At 48.6% G+C, this 25,454-nt stretch overlaps 1 protein-coding gene across 1 annotated transcript in view; it reads right to left on the bottom strand.

The window, feature by feature from the left end:
* Positions 1-23,583, bottom strand: part of PAK4 (p21 (RAC1) activated kinase 4) — a 99,337-nt gene extending 75,754 nt beyond the window's left edge. Inside the window, exon 1 of the mRNA XM_008173188.4 lies at positions 23,436-23,583. The gene's annotated coding sequence lies outside the window, so the exon portion shown is untranslated. The remainder of the gene's footprint in view (positions 1-23,435) is intronic.
* Between the last annotated feature and the right edge of the window lie 1,871 nt (positions 23,584-25,454).

Genomic DNA, 25,454 nt, shown 5'->3' with positions numbered 1-25,454 from the left:
TGAGGCATTAACGCTTTTGCACCATTTTATAAACAATAGATTGCCAGCCACTTAAAAGAAGATGAATAAACAAATATGGCTCTCCTCATTGTAGAGAGATCAAAGACTGGAGGCACAGAAAGGTAAGGTGACTCACCCAAGGTCACAGCAGAAGTCAATGACACAGCTGGGAACAGAATCCAGGATTTCTGACGCCCTTTCCGGTGCTTCTCTCCGCTGGGCATTACTGCCTCCTTCTAGCAATGGATTCCACAGGCTCGCTACACCCTGCCTAGAGGAATTTTCCCCTTATATTCATTCATTGTTTTCTGGCCATTATTTCCAGTCACATGACCCTTTCACATTATTGGACAGCATTAAAAAAAAGACAGTCTAGTCTCTCTCTATCTTAATTGAGAACGCCTATCTCTACCCCTTTTAACATCAGACCCGTCCACCATTATACCTGAGCAATGTCTCCTTCCCCCTCCCGCCACCCCCCAACCGGCTGATGATGTAAAATTCCTAATCCTAATACCATGAAGCCAGTATTGTAGTGTCAGACTAACTACCAGGGCGGGAGGAAGGGTGACAGGTTGCACCTCAAGGCTCTAGAAAATAATTCATGCAGTAACATGAAGCCTGGATCCAGGCAAAATTATGATTACACAATGCTCATGCCTAAATGAAGCTGACGTATTTAAACCCTAGAAGGCTGCAGTGGCGTGGTGTGCTCTTCCCAGGCTACCTGAATAACTTTCACATGGCTGGTAAGACAAGCCTCTGAAACCAAAGACACTCAGGGCAGCCTCCGTTGCATATTTCCACGTCTCTTCCAGTGCTTCAGAGGACACACGCATTCAGTTTTGTTTTTAAAAAGAAGTTTACGGGTTTATTTAATATTTCAAAGAGGCTTAATTAGAGGATTACTGGGTTGTTTACATACAGCTGCATTCTGAAGGCAAACCAAATCAAACAGCCTTGCTGTTAAAAGAAGAACAGGAGGACTTGTGGCACCTTAGAGACTAACAAATTTATTAGAGCATAAGCTTTCGTGGACTATAGCCCACTTCTTAAGGTGCCACAAGTCCTCCTGTTCTTCTTTTTGCGGATACAGACTAACACGGCTGCTACTCTGAAGCCTTGCTGTTGTAACCTCTGGTCAAAGCGTTTGACTAGCACAAAGTTTTGGGACGCTTCAGAGGTTTCTTGCTGCATTGCACCTAATCAAACTGGAGAGTTAACTACACTGACCAAGATTTTTCCAGAAAGGACTAGCGGTTTAAAGAGGCTTCAAGTTCTGGATGTTCAACTTCACACACCTGAAAGGTGCCTGAGTTTTAAAGGGTTGGAGCAGAAAGTTTTCTGAAAATCCAGACCCTTTAAAGCATTTCAAGTTGGACTCCCCAAAAATGGAAGGGTTCAAAGATACTCTGCACTTTTGGAAACTGACCTGTGTTTATAAGAGGCCAAGTTTTCATACTTGGGTGTCTAAAGTCAGGTTCCTAAATGTGCATTCAGGTATGTGGCTTGATTTCCAGAAGCACTGAACCTCAACAAATATGACTGAAGTGACCTGGGTTCAAATCTCTGCTCTGCCATAGACTTCCTGGCAAGTCGCTTACAGCTTGACAACACAAGGACAAAAACTGGAACGGGTTCAGAAGAGAGCTACAAGAATAATTCAGGTTTCAGAGTAGCAGCCGTGTTAGTCTGTATCCGCAAAAAGAACAGGAGTACTTGTGGCACCTTAGAGACTAACAAATTTATTAGAGCATAAGCTTTCCATGTGTTACTTCAAAAAGCTCAATCTATTTAGTTTAGCCATGAGAAAACTAAGAAGGGACTTGATCACGGTCTACATGTACCTATTGGGGAAGAGATCTCTGATTGCTCTTTTAATCTAGCAGAAAAAGGCAGAATGAGAACCAAGGGTTGGAAGCTGAAGCTGGATAACTCAGGTCAGAAATAAGGTGCATCAACAAAACCGAGGGCAGATATTTGATTACCTTTAATTCAATACTCAGACAAAGTACATTCACCTCCAAAAAACACCCCCAAAAACAGTGCACCTGTCCAACTTCACTGAATACTAACATTTGATAGACATGCCTGGTCTGTTAGATGTGTGTATTGAGATTTCACTCAATGTAATAACCATCACTAGAAATGAGACGGGTGTTACTGATGCCATAAAATGGCATCATTATAACACCCAGATAAACAGAAAAACCTGATGACTATATTCCTATAGAATGTCTCTTCAAAACAAAAGCGAACAGCTGTAACGAGGGTTCTGTTTCTGATACTTACATGGCAAGGATTTGTAAAATTGTTAGAACTCCCTAAATAAACATTTCTTAAAAAAAGAAAGAACATGCCGTTTAACAGTCTGGGTAATTAACCATTGGAACAACTTGCCTAGGGATGTGGTGGAGAACCTAAACACTTGGAATCTTTAACTCAAGGCTGGATGTCTTTCTAAAAGACGCACTCAAGCTCCATCAGAAGTCAAGAGCTTGAGGGAGGAATTGTTGTGTGAGGTTCTACGGCTTGTGCTGTGCAGGGGGTCAGATCAGATGATCCCCACAGTCCCCTCCCTCTGCCTTAAAAAAATCTATCATTCTGTGACCTGTAAACTCTCCAGAGTAGAGACCGTCACAGGAATTACGGTGTGTAGCATCACTCTGTGGTTTGTAGCACTGAATACGTTTAAACGGTCATTACCATCACCTGAGCCAGGAGAAAGCCGTCACAAATGATAACTTATGTCTTCCCAGTGCAAAATGGCTACACTTCTCATTCCTTCTAGAATCTGGATGGCTGTGGAAGAAGGGATATATTGTAGCTGACTGGCTCTAGAGCCAACCTTCTCCTTTCTTTTAGTAGCACAAGTTTCATTCAAAGAGACACCAAAACCGACAAGGGGGAAAAAACATACAGCATGCACATCCACCCAGAACTACACTGAGAGGTCTCGTCAGCCTGGAAACGATCACTAGCAACAAAAATTAAGGGGGGGGGGGGGGAGGAAATCACAAATTAAGTCAAAGTCCCTTTCATTCATGCATAATCAATCCTACACTCCCAGCAGCCCCAAAGGCGAACATGTTGTAATGAGGATTTTAATGTAACCTGTCAGTAGACTATACTTCTAAATGCTAGCGCTTTTCCAACAACACTACTCCTTTACTGAAGAGCTACAGAAGTGTGGTTTCCTCCTCCTACTGCCCCTTCTATACCACTGTGGAGCCAACTCGCCTCTCCCTTACAGTGCTGTGAATCCAAATAACTCCATGGAAATCAATTTACACCGATGAGAGATTAGAATCCGACGCCGTATTTCCCATTTCAAAAGGGTGGCAGACTTAACAACGCGGGTCTTAATTAGGCTCTTACCAGGTAAGACCGAGGGAAACTGCTAGGCGCAAGACAGCTCAGTACACTGGCTCCTGCAAGTGGAAGCCCGACATGCGTTTGCGTTTGCCGTGGTCATTCCCCAGTAGAGCCCTGTAGCTCCTCAGATATCCGCGGTATAAATCTGGTAGCCGCATACGGCTCTATCCATCGACCGAGCCGTGTCTACACCGGGGGGTAGGTTGGTTTAACTGCGTCGGTTGTGGTGTGGATTTCTCACCCCCCGAGCAATGTAATTATACCGACCTAGCCTCCTAATGCAGACCAGGACTCAACAAATAACCATGACAAATAATACAGTTAACAGAGTGAAAGTTAGGGTTGGTGAAGTGATTTGAGATACCTTTCCATAGAAAGTGACTGTTTATTTTATAAGAGCCGCTGCTCCAACTTTAAAAAATACAGGAAACCGATTCCCCAGCACCAGCTCTCGCTCAGCTGTTTTTCCATGCGATAGCGATCCAGCCCACTCTCACGGTAGGAGCGGATAAGCTGGAACACTTCAAAGCAATTCAGTCAGATGCTGCGTTTTTCCAGGTCTCCCATGGAGCGGTTTTGATTCAAAGCTTTACGAGGTTTTGGTGCAAGGGACTACGCTAGCGAAGTGCAGGCTTCACGCAGTATGTTCAACGTGCTGGGTCGTTGGAACTTATACCTAACCGCTTCCAGTCAAGTCCACGGTCACCCCTTGCTTTTGGCAGGGAAGTGTCAGGAGCATAGGTCAAGGAAGGCAAAGGAAACAGGCCTGCCGACAGTTAACCATGTCGCACACATTCAAACCACACAGACAAATATCCTCCACCCTGAAAACACGACTTTGCCTTTCCAAAGCACCTTAGCAGGTACGTGCTAAACCCCATCACCACCCATTCTGCGGCCAGTACATAGGAAGCCCTTTTACAACACGGCAACTGGACGGTCCCAATGCACATGTTTCTCCAGCACCAGTGTAGACATAAGAACGGCCAGACTGGGTCAGACCAATGGTCCATCTAGCCCAGCATCCTGTCTGTTCATTCCCCCAAATGCTTCAGGGGGAAATGAAGAGAACAGGGCAATCAAGTGTTCCCATCCCCTGTCGTCCATTCCCAGCATCTGGCAGTCAGAGGCATAGCTATCCTGGCTAATACCCACGGATGGGCCTGTCCTCCATGAACTTATCCAATTCTTTTTTGAACTCCGGGATGCTTTTCCAGCTTGCGCAGACATACCTGCGCTGGCGCCGACCGAGCCAACATGCTACGAAATCGCCGTGGAGCCATGATGGGACAAATGGTGGGAGGCACTAGCTCCTCAAGAATGGATCTGGGGTCTCGGATGGAATCATATCAAGGGCAGCTGGCCTCTCGCCCCGCCACGGCTACATTTCTATTCTTAGCACACAAGCTCAGTCCGAGATACTGTATCAGGAGTACGTCTACCCACGTGGGAAATTCCACCTCGACCTCCAGTGTAGACACTGCCCACGGGGTAAACTTGAAATCGAACCCAGGAGTGCCCCCATATGGCCTCTCATGTTGGATGGGCCAATCTCGCCAGTTACTTTTTAACATCTTGGCTTCTGATGAAAAGCATTATGTAAGAGCTACGTATTATTACCACCTCCCGAGTTTTATAACGACCACCACAACGATCCACAACAACAAAAGAGACTGTTACAGGAGATACACAGGAGAAAGATCTGTGCAAAAACAGCTTTCTTGCTGGAAGCTTTAATTTTTTTTAAAAGGCATCATCTTTGAATGATTTTATAAGGCAAGCAAACATTTTTATCATCAGCTGAAGTATTTGTAGCAAATAAATAAATAAACAAACACCCACAAACCACACACAAAAACCAGGACTTCTCTTAGATATTCATAAGATAGCAACACTTTCACAGATCTTCTTGTTCAAGCAGTCCCCCGTGTACTGCTGTGTAGCCGTTGACACACATACAAAAGGATCCAAATTCTTCATTAAAAGAAATTATGGGAGTCCCAGTCGTCATTTGGCATGAAACCAGAGAAATGCAGGTTCAAAGAGGTTATTTCGGGTACCACCCACGCAACTGTCACTGTGAGACAAGGAAAAGGGAGGCGGGGACACACACACTAAGCAAGTCATTTCTCCGTGTGTGATCACACACTTTTTTCCAAAGCAAAAAGCTGCAACAGATTAGTTCAGGATTGCTGCAGCGTCTGAAAAGGGAGGAGGGTGAACCACAGGACTGGGAATCAGGACGTCTGGCTCCGCTGCGTGACCCGGGCCAGTCACATCCCTGCTCTGTGCCTCAGTTCCCCCATTAGTAAACAGGGTTTAATCTCCCAAACATTAGTGCTTTGAGAGCCTTTTTGGATCGAAAGCATCTGAACGGGATTGCCGCACGGTATTATTTTTCGAAGGCCAGGACCGGGTAGAGATAAGGGTTCTGTCTAACATAATCCAGCGTCTTTCACCAATGCCAGTTATACACCAAACCAGCCAGCTCTACTCCGCTTACACGTGAGCCACCACACAGATTAGGCCATCCAATCTGTACAAGGGATAATCCACTTTGCTTTCGTACTTCTCTAGCCATTACCCACACGCAGCCCTGGCCAGAACGAACGGAGAACAGAAGCCTCGCGGACCCACTGCAACGTTCTATTTCCAGCTAGAAACCATCACGTTGTTCCGGCTGTCCTAAGCGCCTAACCCTGGAAATTCCACCGTCCCACCACAGGGATTGTCCTGAATAACGGAGCTCCCAACAGGGAGTGCTATATAAATATACAGCTTATTTATAGAGCTCGAGAGCGAGCTGCGTTCCCTTTCTTAAGGACAGGTGGAATTTCAAGGCCTCATGTCTATAAGGCCAAATTCATCCTTGGTGGAATTCCACAGGGCTTGCACCAGAGTAATGTGGCCCCTTTGTATTCCCCCCTTTTATCACAGAAGTTTTACCCATCTCGGAGTGGTTTCCCCGTTATGCTATTTGGGCGAGGGGCTCATTTGCAGAGGAATTGAGCACAAGGGCAAGTCAGATATGCAGCCTCTGCTGGAATCCAAGTATTTCAGCCAGGACTACACTCCTTATTAATGCCACATTAGGGAATCAGCCAACGACAGACAGCAAGAGACTTTTTTCCAGCAGCACACGAAGGATGTGGAGCTATTCTTACCGCACCCAACATTTGTTGCACAGATGCCAGAGCACACAACATCATCCGTACACAGAGCTGGGTTTCAAAGCCCGGTCGCACAGACTGTGAAAGGCCAGGTTAGGAAAACAGAACACGCACTTTTCCCTCTCCCTAGAGGCCAGGCACTCATGACTTCATCTCAGGAGGAGATTCGGCCACCTAGAAACCAGGAGTACAAACTTCACCAAACAAAGCTAACGCCGGGGGAACTAGCTTGGCTCCTTAGCACAGGAGAGACCGTGACTAACAACTTCATAAAGACAGCCATAGCCCAGTGACTCCACCAGGATCCTGTGAGCTGTACAAGTTTAGCAGTGCGGTGGCTTTGCCTTTCCGCTGCACAAGGTTGCTACTGAGGCAGGACTATGGGGAGGAAAAGGGGCGGGGAAGGCAGGCATGCAAAGAATGCAAGAAGATCTGACACGGGCATCTCCAGCTATATCACCTAAATAGCCCGTTAATTACGCACATAGACGAGCTTTTCCCCCAGCCATTATGCTGGTGGAGCAATGAGGCTTCAACATTGTTAAGTAGCAAGTCAGGGCATTTAACCGAAAAGGAGGAAAATCCAGTGGCATCAATTCAATCAATCTCACAATCTTTCATGTATTTAACGCTTCCTTACCTCGGCGGGATGTTGAGGATAGTGTTCCCACTGTACAGATGGGGGAAAAACACACAGAGAAGGGAAGTGACTTGCCCAAGGTCACACGGGGAGTCGATGGCAGAGCAGGGAATTGAAGCCAGATCCTCCAAGTCCTAACCACGGGACTATCCTTCATTTCTAAATTCAACCATCAGCAACACCCTTTGCAATCTCCTGTGGGTGTCTCCACACTACCCCTTGCTCCGTCAAACTCCCCACCCGTGCAGATCCACCACTGGGAGCGCTAGCTTAGACCAGCCCCCCAGCGGGTTGCAGTGGGGAGAGGGGGAAAAAATAAGATGCGTACAAATTAGTAGACACAATCACAACTTGCAACCTGCCTTGCCTTTATGAGGTGGCACTTCTCTGTATACATTTCAGCAGAGGCAAATTTTAAGGAGGGACAAGATAGCGGCTTTATGGATTTTGATTAGGAGCTTTTCCCCTGCATACGGGGCAACCTACAGGGGGAGAGGAAGGGGAGGGGGCGGAAAACACTAGCACTTGCTGGAGAAGCAAAGAATCAAGTGACCGAAGCTGGCAATCACTGGCGGAGGAAAGGCAGGAGTCGACCTTGCGATGGGATAACAGGTCGGGTAGGTGGGGAGCTCTAGTTCAGGGAGGGATTTGAAAGTACAGACAAGGTGCGTGTGTTGGATGTCGTGGAAGGGAGGAGCCAATGGATGGACTTAGGAGGGGATCAGTCAAAGTGACAAGGCCAGAAGGTAATCTTAGCAGCAGCGTTTTGAATGGATTTGGGGGAGGGGAGTATAACAGAAAATGGAGGTTCCTCACCCCACACTGTTCACCAGTTCACTGGGTGAAAAGGGCATTCAGTCTCCCATCAGCTGTTTGGTTCTAGGCCCCCCCGCCCCCCCTGAGAGAGAGGCCATTAGCGTCAATGCTTGTTGATACAACATGCACACACCCATCCAGCAGGAACAGGGTGGAGACCCAAACCCATTTCACAAATGCAGCTCCCCTGGGGTGGGTTCACCAACAGCACACCCAGAAAGCAGCCCACAAACTCCACAATCCAAAATGCTACGGACAAACCCCCCCACTCTCAGCTTTCATCACCCCCTGAACACAGCACTTGGTCAGGGTGAGCCAGACCTATTTAAAACCCACCCTCCTAGAACACAAACAGGCTGCCCCACCCGAGGCAGGTTCTCCAGAGTGACGGGAGCCCCCCCACCATGATGTGACGGAGCCCTGAAGGAGTAGCATGCCCGCACGGGGCCGCATCTCTTCATGCGGCCCACACTCCTCCAAAGCGGGCGATTAACAATAATGTAACAAGCTGGTAGCAGCCGAGAAGTCAATTTATGTTTCAGCAAGTCGTTACCATTTGGTGCTAATTAAACTGCAAGCTGATTAGCCAAGTAAAACCTTTAATTAGCCCTTTACATCACTTACTAAAATTATAGCTTATTCGCACCCTCTAATTGTGCGTGCAGGGAAGGCAGGGGGTGAGCAGGTTGGATACAGTTCTAAAGCACTATGCTTGGTGCCTACAAATCATCTTCCTTATACATGTTTGGAAGGTTACATGGCCCTGCAGATAGGGAACTGGACTCCTGGGTTCTACTGCCAGCTTGGCTATTAGGTGTATTACGGTAATGCCCCAGGACCCCCTTGTGCAAAGCTCTGGAGGGGCACAGAAAAAGATGGGGCATAACCTCACTGGGCGACCATGAGAGAATTACTGCCCTTCTGCGGCTCGTTCTTCCTTTCTGCAAAGCAGGGGCGACACTTAACCCACGCTGGGAAGCACTTTCCTATCAAAGCGCTCAGCAGGTGTCACCCCCATTCAAAGCCCTTCTCTAGGCATCCACACAGTTAGCCCCCCCCAATGCTCCCCTTCAAGACCCTGTCCAACTCCCCGCCTGCCTATTTCAATGCCCGCCTTCCGACACCCTCTTTGCTCCACTCCAGCCTTCCCACCTTGTCGATCCATTTGCGTCCTTCTACCAGCCAACTTTGCTTCTTGCAGGACACCTCTTCTGCTTGGAATGCCTCCCCTGCCCTTGCAAGCCTCACCTTCACTGAGATCCATCCTTAAAAACATCTTCTGTGGAGTCTACTCACCACAACGCTCACTTACCATTCATTACCAAAAGCAGAAAATATAGACTGACCAACCAGCGAAGCCAAATTAGCAAACAGCGATCTCTGTGCAGGATAAGTAGGGCCCTAACAAATTCACCGTCCGTTCTGGTCAGTTTCACCGTCATGGGATTTTAAAAATCGTAAGTTTCATGATTTCAGATATTTAGATCTGAAATTTCACCGCGTTGTAACTGTAGGGGTCCTGACCCAAAAGGGGCTTGTATGGGGGGGGGCTCAGGTGGTTATTGTAAGGGGGGGGGTCACAGTATTGCCCCCCTTACATCTGTGCTGCTGCCTTCAGAGCTGGGCGGTCGGCTAGCAGCCGCCGCTCTCCGGCGAGCCAGCTCTGAAGGCAGCACAGAAGTAAGGGGGGCAATACCGTGACCCCCCCCACACACAATAACCCTGCAACACCCACCCACCCAGCTCCCTTTTGGGTCAGGACCCCCAGTTTGAGAAACGCTTGTTCCTCCCCCCCCCCCGAGAAATCTGTACAGTATAGGGTAAAACCACACAAAAAGACCAGATTTGTGGGGGGGAAATGGTCAGGGCCTAAACTTTAGTTAAGCAGTCTATAGAGTATGGCCTGAAGGTAGAAAAGGGGGGGGGGGGGGTAGAAAAAGAAGGGTAAAGAGAAATCATAAAAGCAGAACTAACAGTAGAAACTATAAAAGACTAGACAAAAGACCAGCTTTCACGGCCCGTGACGAGTTTTTCGGGGCCTGAATTTGGTAGGGCCCTAAGGATAAGTCGTCTCTGTCCCACTTTGGATAGGCAGACATCTTACTCACAATCCTTTGTTGCTGCTCGTGCTTGATCCAGGCAGACAACTCCATTCAACAAGCCTGTTGACTTCACTGCCTCTCTGCACACCAACCATTTGCAGGATGGGATGTTTAAGAATCCAGGGGCAGGGCCCTGGCTTTATTTGCTTGCACCCACAAAAGAGGAAGATGGATTACGCCTGGGATCGAACATAGGTCTGGTCTACACTACAGAGCTATATCGTATAACTGCATTGCTCAGGAGTGTGAAAAATCCGCACCCCTGAGCGACAGAGTTATACCAACCTCACCGCTCCCCCTCTCTCCCCCCAACCCATCCACGGAGACAGGGCTATGTCAGTGGGAGAGCGTCTCCCACTAAGAATCCACCTCCCTGAGAGGCGGTAACTCTACGCTGCGCCAATGCAGTGTTTTAGGTGTAGGCCAGCCCTAAGAGTTGGTAGTAGATACAGATCATATCAACGAGTCTGGCTTATGCCGAAATAAAGAGGCGGGACACTCAGAGTTTAAGAACGCTGACCTTAATCCCCCGGCAACATTCCTAGTGACTGCAGCCCACATCGCAGTTAGATGGAGGACCTTAACAGGAGGTGTTCAGGGCAGAGCAGCAGCCGTAGGACTGGATTTTGTTGGCATAACCAAGGCCTAAGAGACAGAGTGGACAAGCCTAACCACTGAACTCACGCCTCTGCCCAATTTCCTGCTCTAGCAAGGAGACCTCAAATGTTTTCCTTACATCACTCTGACCCCAAATAATCCTTTTAGCGGTGTGATGGATTAGATTTAAAATTTTTATTAAAGCTAATGTTAAAAAAAAGTATAGAATACATAGGTTGAGAAAGAGTGTCTGTACATCTGGGTACAGTGCTTAGATTAACCACAAATACAAAGTTTGTTTTTAAAAGTCGTATGATATATAGAGTACATAATCCACAATAACCCAAATTGAGGTGAACAGATTTAACAATCCAGTTTAGATATTAGCATCCGAATACTCGGGTACATCGCTCGTGAAAAGTTGTACAGAGATTTGGGTGTGGAAAGCAAAATATATCAGTGAGTGGAGATTGTCCCTCAGTAACTGAGAATTAGATGGGTTGTCCATTTAGAAAATAAATCCACGAGGGAAGTATTTCAGTTACTTTCCTGACCGCGCATCTCATCAGCACTCCAGCTCATCCCTCCTGATACGGCCGACGTCCGGTGAGGTGTTCTCTCCCTGTCCTCTTCCATTAGACTGACATGTCAGAACGCACATTCCAGCCTGTGAAAGCTACATGAGAGACTAAGGATTCCTAAAAATACCAATTACCACCGAGCAAACCGCACCAGCCAAGTCAACAGGGGGACGCTGCCACGCGGAGTCAAATCCTCCACTACCGTGTTCGGGAGATGCTTGAAAGGCAACACACAACCTCTGTCCACCTGCAACAGAATCGCCCGTAAACTGAACTCGAAACTCACACTCAAACGCTGAATTATTTAGTCTTGCGAGAGCTTTGAAGGATTCAGTTCAAAGCTGCAGAAAGAATGCAGGAGCTCCCGACTAGCAACAATAGACAGACTCCCCCTCCCCCCCCCACCGCAAAAAATTCACAAAAAGACAAAATCATCCCCAAACCATAAAGCACTGATGTGGCACTCTGACCCTGTCACGGAGCGTGGGGGGACGCAAGGCCCTGCACCCCCGGCTTCCTACGATTCACCATGACTCTCAGCCAGCCAGTAAAGCAGAAGGTTTATTTAGACGACAGGAACACAGTCCAAGACAGGTCTTGCAGGCACAGACAACAGGACCCCCCTCGGTTAGGTCCATCTTGGGGTCCCAGGGGCACCACAGCCCCGTTGGGGGGGGGGGGTGGGTCAGAGCCCTGTCTGGGCTCCCTCCATTACACCAGCCAGCTCCTGAAACTCTCCCTCCCTCCAGCGTTTCTCACCCAGCCTCCCCCGGCTCCTCCTCCCCCAGCCTTTTGTCCAGTTTCCCTGGGAAGCGGTGTCACCTGGCCTCCAACTCCCTTCCTGGGTTCTCAGGTTACATGCTCAGGTATCTTCCCTCAAGGCCAGTCTCCCATCCCCCAACGCAGACCGTCCCAGCCAACCTCCCCGCTCAGCATTCAAAGGCCACATTAAGAACGGTCCCAGTTTGTCACAGCCCCGGGCTAACAGATGATCCTGCCTCCCCAGGCCCACATAAGAAATTAGCAATCTGGAATTCTTCGGGCCAGCAAACCGCTATTTCGGTTTCCGAAAGCACCTGACTCTTCGGAATGGCTGATTTCCATTAAGCCTGGGGATAGAGAGTGGAGCGAACGGGGCTGCTTCCATTTTAACAATTGCCTAAATCGTTGGAAAAGCAACTCCCTGGCGACACGTTGCACTGGCTGAGAAAATGGGTTTGCACCTGTGCTGCATAAAGCGGTCTTGGAAACACGACAAACGCTGCCGCAGCTCAATGCCGAGCACTTCTTGCTACGATCCCTCCAGTTCTTGCCGAAGCGCAGGGGAAATCAGCGTTTATTAAACAAAAACCACAAAAGAGCGATGCAGCCATCATTAGGCCTCACGGAAGCACCAGCACATCCTTGGGATGTTTTGCTGAGCCGTAAAGGCCTTCTGAAAAACAGCTCATTCAGAAAAGGGGCCTACCACGTTCATTACGACCCACACGCCAACCCACGAGGAGTTTGTGACCATGGAGTAATTGATCATAAACTACCACTCCCCCAACGGGCAAAGGCACTTTGAATGCACGGTGCCTAGCACCGTGGAGACGAAGCTTCTCGTATACCCACAGTGCAAACAACTAATAATACTACTTCAGTTACAAGAGACGCCGGTCCTGGGAGATTCAATTTCAGTAGCACAACTTCCCAGAGCGCAGAGGTCTCTCTGGTTTTACAGGATCGGGTGAGAGTTGGCAAGACTCCCGTAATGAGCATTAATTATGCCGCTTGCATCAGAATCACACAGTCCTGTCCTAGCTGACTCACTCGTTCAGCTTTTTGCAGGCTCACGGGACTGGTCTTCACTGCAACGTTAGCCCAACATGACTCGAGTGCGGCCCCTAACCAGGCACAAAAATCTCTGGCTCGCGTTAGGTCCTGTTTTAAACTACAGCTAGCTGGGGTCCATGAGGGGGCACGGGTCGAAGCTCCGGTGCTGCTAAAACAAGCGCTAGTAATGCCGTAGGGGCACTGCTGTTCAGTATCACCTTGTGCTACACGAGCGTTTGCTCTCACTCGCACTAAGCCAGGGATCGGCAACGTTTGGCAGGCCGGGCCGCTTTGTTTACTTGCCACGTCCGCAGGTTTGGCCGATGGAAGCTCTCACTGGCCGCGGTTCGCCGCTCCAGGCCAACGGGGGCTGCGGGAAGTGGCACGGGATGAGGGCTGTGCTGGCCGCCGCTTCCCGCAGCCCCCATTGGCCTGGAGCGGCCAGTGGGAGCCACCATCGCCCGAACCTGCGGACGCGGCAGCCAAACGTTGCCAATCCCTGCACTAAGCTAACTCACGGACTGATGACTCGCGCTAACTCTGCAGTGAAATAATACCCAGAAACCCATTGTTCATCTTGCTGTACAATTAGAGCATGGAAGTAAGGCCTTGTTTAAAGCAGGAAAATAAAGAACTCTTCATTCATCACCAGGGCATCACCACCGGTAACAGCAGTGATAAAAGTGGAGGTACAGGCCGGGATCTGGCATTTTTCCCCTCTAACCCTGCTCAGAGTAAGTCCTGGGCCTGATTCTGAGGGGTGCGGAGTCGCTGCCATTCCCTGCCCTCAGTGGAAGTTAACGGTCCACAGCTGCTTTCAAGATCAGGCCCAAACTCATGTGCCTAGAGGACATGCATGGACAAAACTGCCGCACAGCGGTAACATCCTTGATAAGTTTATGAACGGGATACGACATGATCCAGGAGGGTCCTAGGTCTTGATTCAATAGGGATCGAAATGTAACTCCTTCCTTTCTAGGCAGGCTGACCACAGATTCGCAACACACTCGACCTAGAAGAAGTCGTCTTAAAACTATGCAGCATGGTCAGGAAGTTCCTCAACTCAGAAGCAGTCATAAAGAATTATGGCTTCTAATGAAAAGGAAAGACAAAGATTGAGCATGAAATAACAGAGTGAGGTCAGTGCTTTGGCCTTAGCCAACAGAGCAATGATCTGGCTGGAGAAAAACAAAAAAACAAAAAACAAAACACAGAGGAACTAACCCCAAATCTAAATCCTGAAGGAGGGGGACTGAGGCTGCCAAATTCCCAATAAGTAGAAAGATGTATCTTAGGGTGCAGAGAAATACTGCTCTACAGGACAGATCCAGTCATAAATCCAGATGGTGCAGAGAATTGACAGCTTCGCCTCTCAAAGATGTTCGGGGTGGGGGGGGAGATGGTTCTTCAGGCACTCAATTAGCAACAGAAGGCTCTGCAGAAAACAATTCTCAACTCCAATGTAAAAATAAACTTCCTCCCCCAACCCCACCCTGCTGCCACCCACCGACTCCTAAATTATTAATCTGAAGAGAAAAAAAATCAAGTCGCAAGGAATCAACCCTCCCCTTTGATTTCAGAGTGACGAGTATTAGATGTACGTTACATAAGTGTATTCTGCACCCGCTACCTTCTCTACCTCAGTCTTTCTAAAACTGAACATCTTTTCTTCTGATCACCCCCTGCACCTCCTTTCTCTACCTATGCTGGCATTGCCAGCATCATCTGTGCTTTCCAATCTCAACCTCGCATGAACCATCATTTCACTCCTCTCGCTACCTCCCCATTAACTGGTCTCTCATTAAGTCCTGCTGCTTTCCTTCTCTACCACCGAAGTCCACTTGTTCCTCCAAGTGCTCCATTATAGTAATCCGAATCACATCTTAATTGCGGTCTCTTTCTCCCTTTCAGCTCTCGCCACTCCAATCTACCTGGGCATGGTGATCTTCCCTCTCCCCTCCATGTCCTCACCTTCAGAGGAATTCAGAATCTTATCCTATCTCATAGAGCTGGAAGGGACCTTGAAAGGTCATCGAGTCCAGCCCCCTGCCTTCACTAGCAGGACCACATCCTGATTTTGCCCCACATCCCTAAGTGGCCCCCTCAAGGATTGAACTCACAACCCTGGGTTTAGCAGGCCAATGCTCAAACCACTGAGCTATCCCCCTCCCCGAATCTTGCCCTGCCTTGTGCCTTTGTGAACATGGGATATTCAATAAAATGTAAAAAGTGGCAAATTTAAAACCAATAATTAGACTGTGGAACTCACAGTCACAGGAAGTCGCTGAGGTCAGGACCTTGCCAAGATTCAGAGAGACATGGGCATTTAGGTTAAAAATATCCAGAGTTCTCATAGTTAATGCTAACAAATGTAAAGGATATTAAACCTTTTGCTTCAGGGCTTGAATCAATTTTCATTAGGAGACCAGAGCGAGACCCAATGTAGGCGATAGATTATCGCACATCTGCTCTACTGGGGAGGTTCTTAGACCTTCCTCTTAAGTATTTGGCGCTGGCCAATATCAGAGACATGACACTGGACTAGGTGAACCCTGTGTCTCTGATCCAGTCCGGCAATTTGTATGCCCTGATCGTTACATCACTATTCATCCTCTTCTCCCCACCCCAGCCTGGTACCCCCTCATGCTTCCTGTTTGCCAAGGAAGCAACCTTCATAAGATTCAGACATTCCAAGGGCAGAAGGGACCATTGGGATCATCTAGTCGGATGACCATAGAAGCTTATGTGAGCCTCCTCTCCCCCTTTAAGTCGACTCGTGCAAGATACCCATCCATCTCACAATTCCTCTCACCTGGCTCTCCTACATCTTGTACCTCAGCTGTTCGGGGCAGAGGACAAGGGCTCTTTGGTCATAAAGCACTGTATGATTTCAGCACTGAGGTGGGGGTGGGGCTTTAGATTTCATTTCTATGTCCACGGTTCAGGTCCCGAACCCTCCAAGGGGGTAGGAACAGAATCTGAGTGGTTGTTTTTATTCAGCGTTGTCAGCCTGCAGATGAACTTGGGTCGGAACTCAACCAGAGAGGGTTTTTGGAGAAGGCTGAGGGTGTGAAACCCCGAACAACAAAGAGATGGAAGAGAGCTTTTCTGCAGAGGGCTGGCTGGCCTCGTTCCTGTCTGATTGATTATTATACTGAACGAACATCCGGGTCCCTAGGAGCCTTTTTTACTATTTAAAAATAATAAAAAGAAATAAATGTGATCATCACAGTGTTGGGTGGTTGGAAGTCTCCTTCTCCCTCATGCTTCCCAACTGAGAAAGTGGCAGTTCCCTTCACTTAGGAGCCTACATTACCATTGAAAACAATCCGAAGGGAGGGGAAAGTCAGAGAGAGACGGTTAAGAGGCAACTTGATCACGTCTGCAAGTACCTATGTGGAGAGAAGATATCCAATACTAGGCTTTTTAATCCAGCAGACAAAAGGCAAATGAAGAGCCAAGAGCTAGAAACTTAAGTCAGCAGAGTTCAAAATGGGTTGGTTTGTTTGTTTTTTTTTAAATTAAGATCAGTGGCGGCTAACCACTGGAACAGATTACCAAGGGATGTGGTAAATTCTCCATCACTTAAGAGTCTTCAAATCAAGATTTAGAAAGGCAGCCCAAGATATACCGTAGTTTAACCACAAGTAGTTGTATTAGATACAGGAATCACCGAGTGACATTCTCTGGCCTGTGATACGCAGGAGATCACAACTAGACGATAATCAGTGGTCCCTTCTGGCCTCAAAAGCTACACTAAGTTTCCACGTATCCTGGCAGGGCAGAGCCGGAGAGAAGAGAGATTCACAATGAGACACGTGGCTAACGAACAAGAAGTCAGCCAGAGCGCTCTTTGACAAGCAAACATAAAAGAAGTCAGTTGCACCATCTTGCCATTGGAGATACACCTGCAGAATCATGGGAGCAGCCAGTCACGACAATCAGCCGTTCCCCAAAGCAGTAGTACAGGCATGAAACGAGGCCACCAGTGGAGCAAGAAGAAAGCCTAGTGATTTGTATTTATTTATTTTTTAAGAGTTTCCTTCTGGTGGTGCTGATAAGTGTTAGCAAAAACAACGATCATCCAAACACATGCAAATAAAATACAAAACTAACTGGGTATCTGAAAAACATGTGGGTGCTGGAACAAACATGGGGGGGCGGGGAGGGGAGAGCAGAGACCACGTTTCCCCTCAGTGGAAGTAAAGTGTAATGCAAGTGGACTCTGATCATAATCACATTGGTATCGTCCCTGGGATCGGTCTCCAGTGGTTGGTTTCATGCCAAACGCGAAAGCGAGCAGCAGTGGAAGGTCAAGACATGGTTTATGATCATATATTTGAGTTTCAGTTCCCATTATAAACCCTGCTTTCAATGACTGAAACCAGCTTTACTTTTCAGGGCAGGGAGGAGGTGCGAGGGCAAAGTCAAAACAAGCATGAAACTAACAAACATTGGAGAAGAGACACCAGACAAATGCCAGGAAGCACCTGGCTAGATATACCAGCCCCAGCTTGATTCACAGATTATAAAGTAACATGATGTTGTCCCGGGCACATCTTCATCCATCAACAAATCCAAACCTTACGGGGCTGTGGGGGGTTTTTGGTGCTTCACATAATGTTTCTGTTTGTCCATTCAATTTAGTCATGGTTTCAAGAAAACTTTCCCCAACCGGGTTTGCAAGATGCAAAGGCCAATCAATATAGTCAGCTAACAGGTTTATTCCTTTATCGGAAAGGAAAGCACTTTCCTTACAAGGGTGCCAGGATTAACGAATGTTTTTACTGGCAGCAACTGACTAATTCCTTGGCGACATCTCAGGCTGTGTTTAGGGCTTTTGGATAAAAAGCATTTTTCAAAGCTACTAAGGTCCTTTGTGTCCTCCTTTAGCCACTCTTTGCAGCTGTTTATTTTCAATAAACCCAATGTCCATCTGCTTACTAGCCCATTGTGAAAGATGCTGCCCATTTCGACTTGCAACCCTGAAGAGCGTCCAGCTGAATTTTGCCAAGTTCAGCAAATTTTAATTGCAAGTAAAAAGTATCCTGAAGTCTTTCGAGTTTTGTATTGCTCTTCCCTGCGGGAAAGTAATCGAGTCCCAGACCCTCAAAAGGTATTTAGGTTCCTAACTTCCAATGGAAGTCACCTTGAGGATCTAGGCCTCAGAGCCTGGTGACCCAGAGAAGAGGATTCTTTGTATCTCATTCGTCAGCTTAACCCCAGCACAGCCATCATTGGTTGACTGGTGGCCTGCGGAAAACAAATTCAAATGAATGGGTGGGTCCCACATCATAAGATCTGCCACCATAGTTGGCACTGGCCATCTGCACTGCTGGCAATCTCAGCAGAGGCTGCTGCCCCCTCCTGCAAGGATGGAATGCCCCATGGGCGCATTTCCCATTCCTAGTGGAAGAAGGGCCATCAGTAGAGCCCTGTGCGGATACAAACATTTGGATCAGCAGCCGATCCACAAAGATGGTCAGCAATACAACTGCATCTGATATCCACAGGGCTCTAGCCATCAGGTCAGGGCTGAGGCATGTGAGTAGAAGAGGGAAAAAAAAAAAAAAAAAAAACCACTTACCCTACTATTGCCTGTGCTGTCCAGGGATGAAGAGGGGCAGTTCTGCACCCATGGCTGTCAATGCAGCACCTTGCCCTGCCATTGGATTTATTTAAGAGGTAACATTAGATAGTGGTTAGAGGACAGAGGCAGGAGATGAGGCTTTCTAGTGTTCTGCTGTACAAAGTTGGTGACAAGCTCAATTTTGGGCACCCAGTTTGAGGCGCTGAGCATTCACAGTTCCCATTGAATTCAGCACCTCTGAAAGTCCGGCCCAAAGCATCTCTCCTCGGGCACTCAAAAACCAAACGTCACTTTGGAAAATGGTGGCCTCAAGCGCTCCATGAATCAACTCAATCATCATCTTATCTACATCCCTCCCCACCCCAGGTGTTTACTGGGCTCTTCGAGCATGAGAAATGCAATGAAAGTGCTCAGGGTTAGTATTAAAAATATAAATATTTAGTAGGGCTGTCAAGCGATTACAAACATTAATCGCGCTGTTAAACAATCATAGAATACCATTTATTTTTGGATGTTTTCTACATTTTCAAATATATTGATTTCAATTACAACACAGAATACAAAGTGTACAGCGCTCACTTTATATTTATTTTTGATTACAAGTATCTGCACTGAAAACAAACAAAATAGTATTTTTCAATTCACCTCATACAAGTCCTGTAGTGCAATCTTTGTCGTGAAAGTGCAACTTACAAATGTAGGTTTTTGTTTTTTGTTACATAACTGCACTCAAAAACAAAACAAAGTAAAACTTCAGAGCCTACCAGTCCTACTTCTTGTTCAACCATCCCTAAGACAAACAAGTGTGTTTACATTTACAGGAGATAACGCTGCCCTCTTCTTATTTACAATGTCACCAGAAAGTGAGAACAGAGATTTGCACGGCACTTTTGTAGCCAGCACTGCAAGATATTTATGTGCCAGATATGCTAAACATTTGTATGCCCCTTCATTCCAGAGGGCATGCTTCCATGCTGATGACACTCATTTAAACAATGTAATTAACGCATTTTTTTTTTTTAAACAGACTGAACTCTGTGGGGGAGAACTGTATGTCTCCTGCTCTGTTTTACCCACATTCTGCCATATATTTCATGTCATAACGGTCTCAGATGATGACCCAGCACATGTTCATTTTAAGAACACTTTCACGGCAGATTTCACAAATGCAAAGAAGGTACCAATGTGAGATTTCTAAAGATAGCTACAGCGCTTGACCCAAGATTTAAGAATCTGAAGTGCCTTCAAAAATCTGAGAGGGACGAGGCGTGGAGCATGCTTTCAGAAGTCTTAAAAGAACAATACTCTGATATGGAAACTACAGAACCCGAACCACCAAAAAAGAAAAAGCAACCTGCTGGTGGCGTCTGACTCAATGATGAAAATGAATATTTGTCGGTCCGCACTGCTTTGGATGGTTATCGAGCATAGTTCGTCATCAGCATGGACGCATGTCCCCTGGAATGGTGGTTGAAGCATGAAGGGACGTGTGAATCTTTAGCACATCTGGCACGTAAATATCTTGTGATACCGACTGCAACAGTGCCATGAGAACGCCTGTTCTCACCTTCAGGTGACTTTGTAAACAAGAAGCGGGCAGCATTATCTCCTGCAAATGTAAACCAACTTGTTTGTCTGAACAATTGGCTGAACAAGAAGTAGGACTGAGTGGACTTGCAGGCTCTAAAATTTGACATTGTTTTATTTTTGAACAGTTTTTTTGTGCATAATTCTACATTTGTAAGTTGCACTTTCATGATAAAGAGTTTGCACTACAGTACTTGTATGAGGTGAATTAAACAAAAGAAATGGTATTTTTCATCATTTTGACAGTGCAAATATTTGTAATCAAAAATATACACTTTCATTTCAATTACACCGCAGAAAACTGTACAATATATATGAAAATGTAGAAAAACATTCAAAATATTTAATACATTTCAATTGGTATTCTATTGTTTAACAGTGCGATTAAAACTGCAATTAAACGCGATTAATTTTGAGTTAATCACATGAGTTAACCGCGATTAATTGACAGACCTAATATTTAGAAAAAAATGAAAGCTATTGGAAAAGCAACCAATTAACAGTTCAAAAGTGTTCTTATGAACGGCTCCTTCCAACTGCAACAGCTATGTGGAGCTAGCATACAGAGCTGGATTCGTTCTCAGACCTGCTTTCTAGTGGCTATAAATTGCTAACCCAACGCATCCTCCGTATGTGGCAGCTCCTGCCGGCCAGAGATATTGAATGCGTTAATTATCAGCGTGGATTGAGTTACAAACCAGGACACTGTCTGCTTTGAAATGTCAGTCATAAAAAGCAACAGTGATGGCAAAAATATCCCAGAGCACATCTGCTGATCAATGTGCCTATATAGGAGGGTTGAGCTCTCTCCCTTTGTTACTCTAGGGTACTGATGTCTATCTTTTATTTCCTAAATAAAAATACCTTCAGCGTTTGCAGGCTGAGCCTTACTTAACTTTTAATTTACACTTGCATTTCACTTGCTAACAATTAGTGGCATCTCCACTCAGGCTAATTGAAGCTTAGAATCTCCTAACGGAGACAGCTGTTCCCAGCGACTGTCATACCCAGCGCAGTTACCAAACACAGAGGAAAAGAGCCAACTCCTACAAAAACCCTCCAACAAGCCATCTGGGGGCTTGGAAAGTTTTATACTAGAGTGTTTCTGTAGCAGTAACAGTCTCATTTTACCGATTTCCCCCTGCTTTGATTTTCCCCACCAGGGAAAAATATCAGTATAACCTTTCAGGATAAACAGCACTGTCTGCCCTCTAAGCCTCATTTTGCTGAGACCTTGGTTATCCAAAATTCCCATTTGCCAGACACAAAGTAACACCCCTCAACAGTCAAATCCCCTATGTATTCATTTCCACAGCTCCCTCTTCTCATTCAAATAAGTGAGGCTTGACCACATTCGGTAGCGGCGCTATGGTGGAATATGCAAAGCTGCAGAGGGTACTTTAAAGTAGTCTTCACTACGTGTTATCTGGGGATCAGAGCAATCCGGACTCCTGGGTTGTACTCCGAGCTCCGGCGCCCATTTGACACAAGCCAGTCACTCTCTCTCTCTCTGCATCTCAGTATCTTACCGCAGAGAGGGAGGTAATTCTTACCCAACTCTACTAAGCATTTGGAGATCCTCAGATGAGAGGCACCACACAAGACTTTTCTCTGAGGCCCCCTGCCACACAGTAAGTGGTGGTGACCACAGATGTTATATATTTGGTATACGGTTTTGACACGATGTCATGCATCATTTGGAACAGTCCTGCCCACCCCTCGCAGCAGCATGTCACATATAACAGAGCCCCGACTTTTCAGCCATTCCTCCCCCCATCCATTCTACTGACACCCTCCAACCTCTACGAGCATTTCTAGCTCACCCACCCTCAGAGCATCCAGAGGCCTCTTCTCTATTCACCTACACCCTGATCTCCACCCTCTACAACCCCCGAGTCCCTCACCCTGCCCAGCCACACACACATGCAGCCCCTTCTAGTACCCTCACGTGCCCCAGTCCCCTCACTTACCCCTTCAGTGGCCTCTTAACCCCCCCACTTAACTCCTCTCACCTCCCTCAAGTCCTCTCTGCCCCAGCTGCCCCCTCCCAGCACATGTGCCCCATACATGCCCCCAGCTCCCCTCTATACCCCCACCCTCAACTCCCCCTTCCTCTCAGGTGTTCACTTCCCTCACATGCCCCCTTCCCCCAGCCCCACTCCGCTCACACATCCCAGCCCCACACAGAGCCCGGCACCAGTACAAAAAATTGTACCCAATGCCGATCCGCAAACGTGGTCCACAGACATCCGCAGATTGGCGGGGCTCTACGTGCACACACAGCGCTCCCCCCCCCTCACCCCATGCCTTTATATCCTCCTCGTGCCGCCAACCCCTCAGCTCCCCCTCCTCTCTCACCCCCTCCCCAGCCTCCAAACCCCCACATACCGCTCAGCTCCTCCTCTCTCACCCCTCCCTCACCTTGATCCCCCTCCCCAGCCCCCAAACCCCCACATACCGCTCAGCTCCTCCTCTCTCACCCCCTCCCCCACCTTGATCCCCCTCCCCCAATCCCCCACATACCCCTCAGCTCCCCCTCCTCTCTCACCCCCTCCCCAGCCTCCAAACCCCCACATACCCCTCAGCTCCTCCTCTCACCCCTCCCTCACCTTTGTCCCCCTCCCCCAATCCCCCACATACCCCTCAGCTCCCCCTCCTCTCTCACCCCCTCCCCAGCCTCCAAACCCCCACATACCGCTCAGCTCCTCCTCTCTCACCCCCTCCCTCACCTTGATCCCCCTCCCCAGCCCCCAAACCCCCACATACCGCTCAGCTCCTCCTCTCTCACCCCCTCCCCCACCTTGATCCCCCTCCCCCAATCCCCCACATACCCCTCAGCTCCCCCTCCTCTCTCACCCCCTCCCCAGCCTCCAAACCCCCACATACCGCTCAGCTCCGCCTCTCTCACCCCCTCCCCCACCTTGATCCCCCTCCCCAGCCCCCAAACCCCCTCTCTCTCCCCCTCTCTCACCCCCTCCCCAACCTTGATCCCCCCTCCCCAGCCCCCAATCCCCCACATACCGCTCAGCTCCTCCTCTCACCCCCTCCCGCACCTTGATCCCCCTCCCCAGCCCCCCACACTCCCCCTCCTCTCTCACCCCCTCCCCCACATGCCCTCCCCCCCAACTGTGCCCCCATCTCAACCCACGCCCCCCCCCGCACCTGCTCGGGGGCTCTCGCGCTGTCTCCCCCCGGCTCCTGGTCACTCCGCCGCCGCAGCCACCATATTAGGAACCAGCCAACATCCGGGGACACCCCCCTCCTTCCTCTGCTCTGCCCCGTTCCCCCGGCAACAGGGACCGCCTCCTGAGGGGGGGAGGAGGCAATCCCGCCCCCACCTCCCAGTCTCCACCTCTGATTGGCCGGAACCGACGCCGCTCTGCGGGCACTGCCCACTCGGGGGAGGGAGGAAGAGAGTGCTCGCGGCGTTGTGCGTTCTGATTGGCTGAAGGAAAGGCTGATTGATGGGAGGAGGAAAGGAGGCGTGCCTTCTCTTAAAGGGGACGACGCCCCTTTCTGTGGAGTGTGGGTTCAAAGCCCGGGAAGAGGGTATTAGGGCATGGAGGCGTGGGGGGTGGCTCCTATTGACCTTTCCCAGACTGCCACGGGGGGGGGGCAGGGGTCATCTTGGGACAGCAGTGCCACCATTTTGAGCATGTGATGTTGCCATGGCACCCTAATCATGTCCTCAGAGCAAGACAGGGGGTCATCATGTTGTGCTTTGATGTCATCACCAAAAGGCATGACGTCATCCGGCCACAGGGGGTTGTCATCACGACGCGCTATGATGCTTTTGCTGAGGTCATTTGATCCCCCCCTAACATCGTCTTGCAAATGGGACGTCGTGGCATGATACGACAGCATCCCCTGGGGGCCTGAAGTCACTTGCTCCGGCTGAAATGTGACATCATGCCGCAAAACGACATGAGTCCAGGCCCCAGCATCGCTCGGTCCCATCATTGCACCATGAGGCGTCGTCAGGAGGTGAGAGGTGAGACCCCGGGGCTGCAAACCCTTGTGGTGTTCTCATGGTATTTGACCAGGAGTCCTGAATCCCAGTCACCCCCCTTCTCCAGTCAGTAGACAAAACTCCTTCCCAGTGGCACACATAGAACCCAGGTGTCCTGCAGTCTAGAGATTAAAGGAGGAAACTGGGAGTCTGCATGTGTGGCCTTGGTCAAGTCATTTCACCTGCCTGTGCCTCAGTTTCCCCTTCTGTAAACTGTGGGGAGAATACCTAGCTCCCAGGTGGGTCATGAGGCTGATTGGGCACAGGTAAAGTCACGATCCAAAGGGCATGGCCACCTGGGCTGTATTTAGGATCAACGCAGCCGGCACTGCCCCTGAGAACCCAGCCATTCCCAGCAGCAGTTCCTGCCAGCAATCAGCCCTCACCGACTTACTATATTAAGCACTTTGACAGTGCAAGGCAAAGAATGAGCCACCCACATGGCAGCTAATAATAGTCATCGGCTTGTCACTGGCGTTAATTCAGTGCCAGTCTGACAGCCCTGACGAGCGACAGCCCCTGCTTAATCACAGAGCAGGTACTGGGCGGCCTGGGTCCTGGAGGGACTCTGTCTAGCAGAGGCAGAGAAGATGGGGCTGTATGGGCATCCAGGCAACTTAGCACGACAGGGTCCTGGGTCACAACTGGGGCGCCTAGAGGGTCCCATAATACAAATAAATAATCAAATGATATAGGTGCCTTATACCAGTCTAGTCAAAGTAGTACAACCCCCTGGGGTGAATGCAGTTCTACCAGGATAAAGGTGCTTTACAGCGAACCCTGTACAGGAAGGGAAAGAAGCTATACCGGTATAAGGCACCGGTATAATAGTGTCTACACGAGGGGCTGGATTGGTAGAACTATATAGGGTATACACCCCCACTCCCCCAACTGCTCTAGTGATGTGGTCATGAAATCTGTGCGGAGATCAGGTTACGGAATGTCAGTAGTTCGGAGTCAGTCTGGTATTTGGTGTTTTTTTATTCCTTTTTACCCTTGAAAGGTCAATCGATCAGTTGTGGATTTCCACGGCGCATTCCCCAGCCTTGAAGCATTGCCAGGACTACAAATGAGCTGCAAAATGGGCAGTGGTTAGAGCGAGGTGGGTAGGGGGGCGAGCCTGGACTCCTGGGTTCTATGCCCAGCTCTGCGAGAGGAGTAGGGCCTAGCTC

This window comes from Chrysemys picta, chromosome 17 (assembly GCF_011386835.1).
Source record: "Chrysemys picta bellii isolate R12L10 chromosome 17, ASM1138683v2, whole genome shotgun sequence".
Lineage (NCBI taxonomy): Eukaryota > Metazoa > Chordata > Testudines > Emydidae > Chrysemys > Chrysemys picta.
The sequence above is the reverse complement of the archived record's forward strand: the minus strand, read 5'-3'. Positions and strand labels throughout refer to the sequence as shown.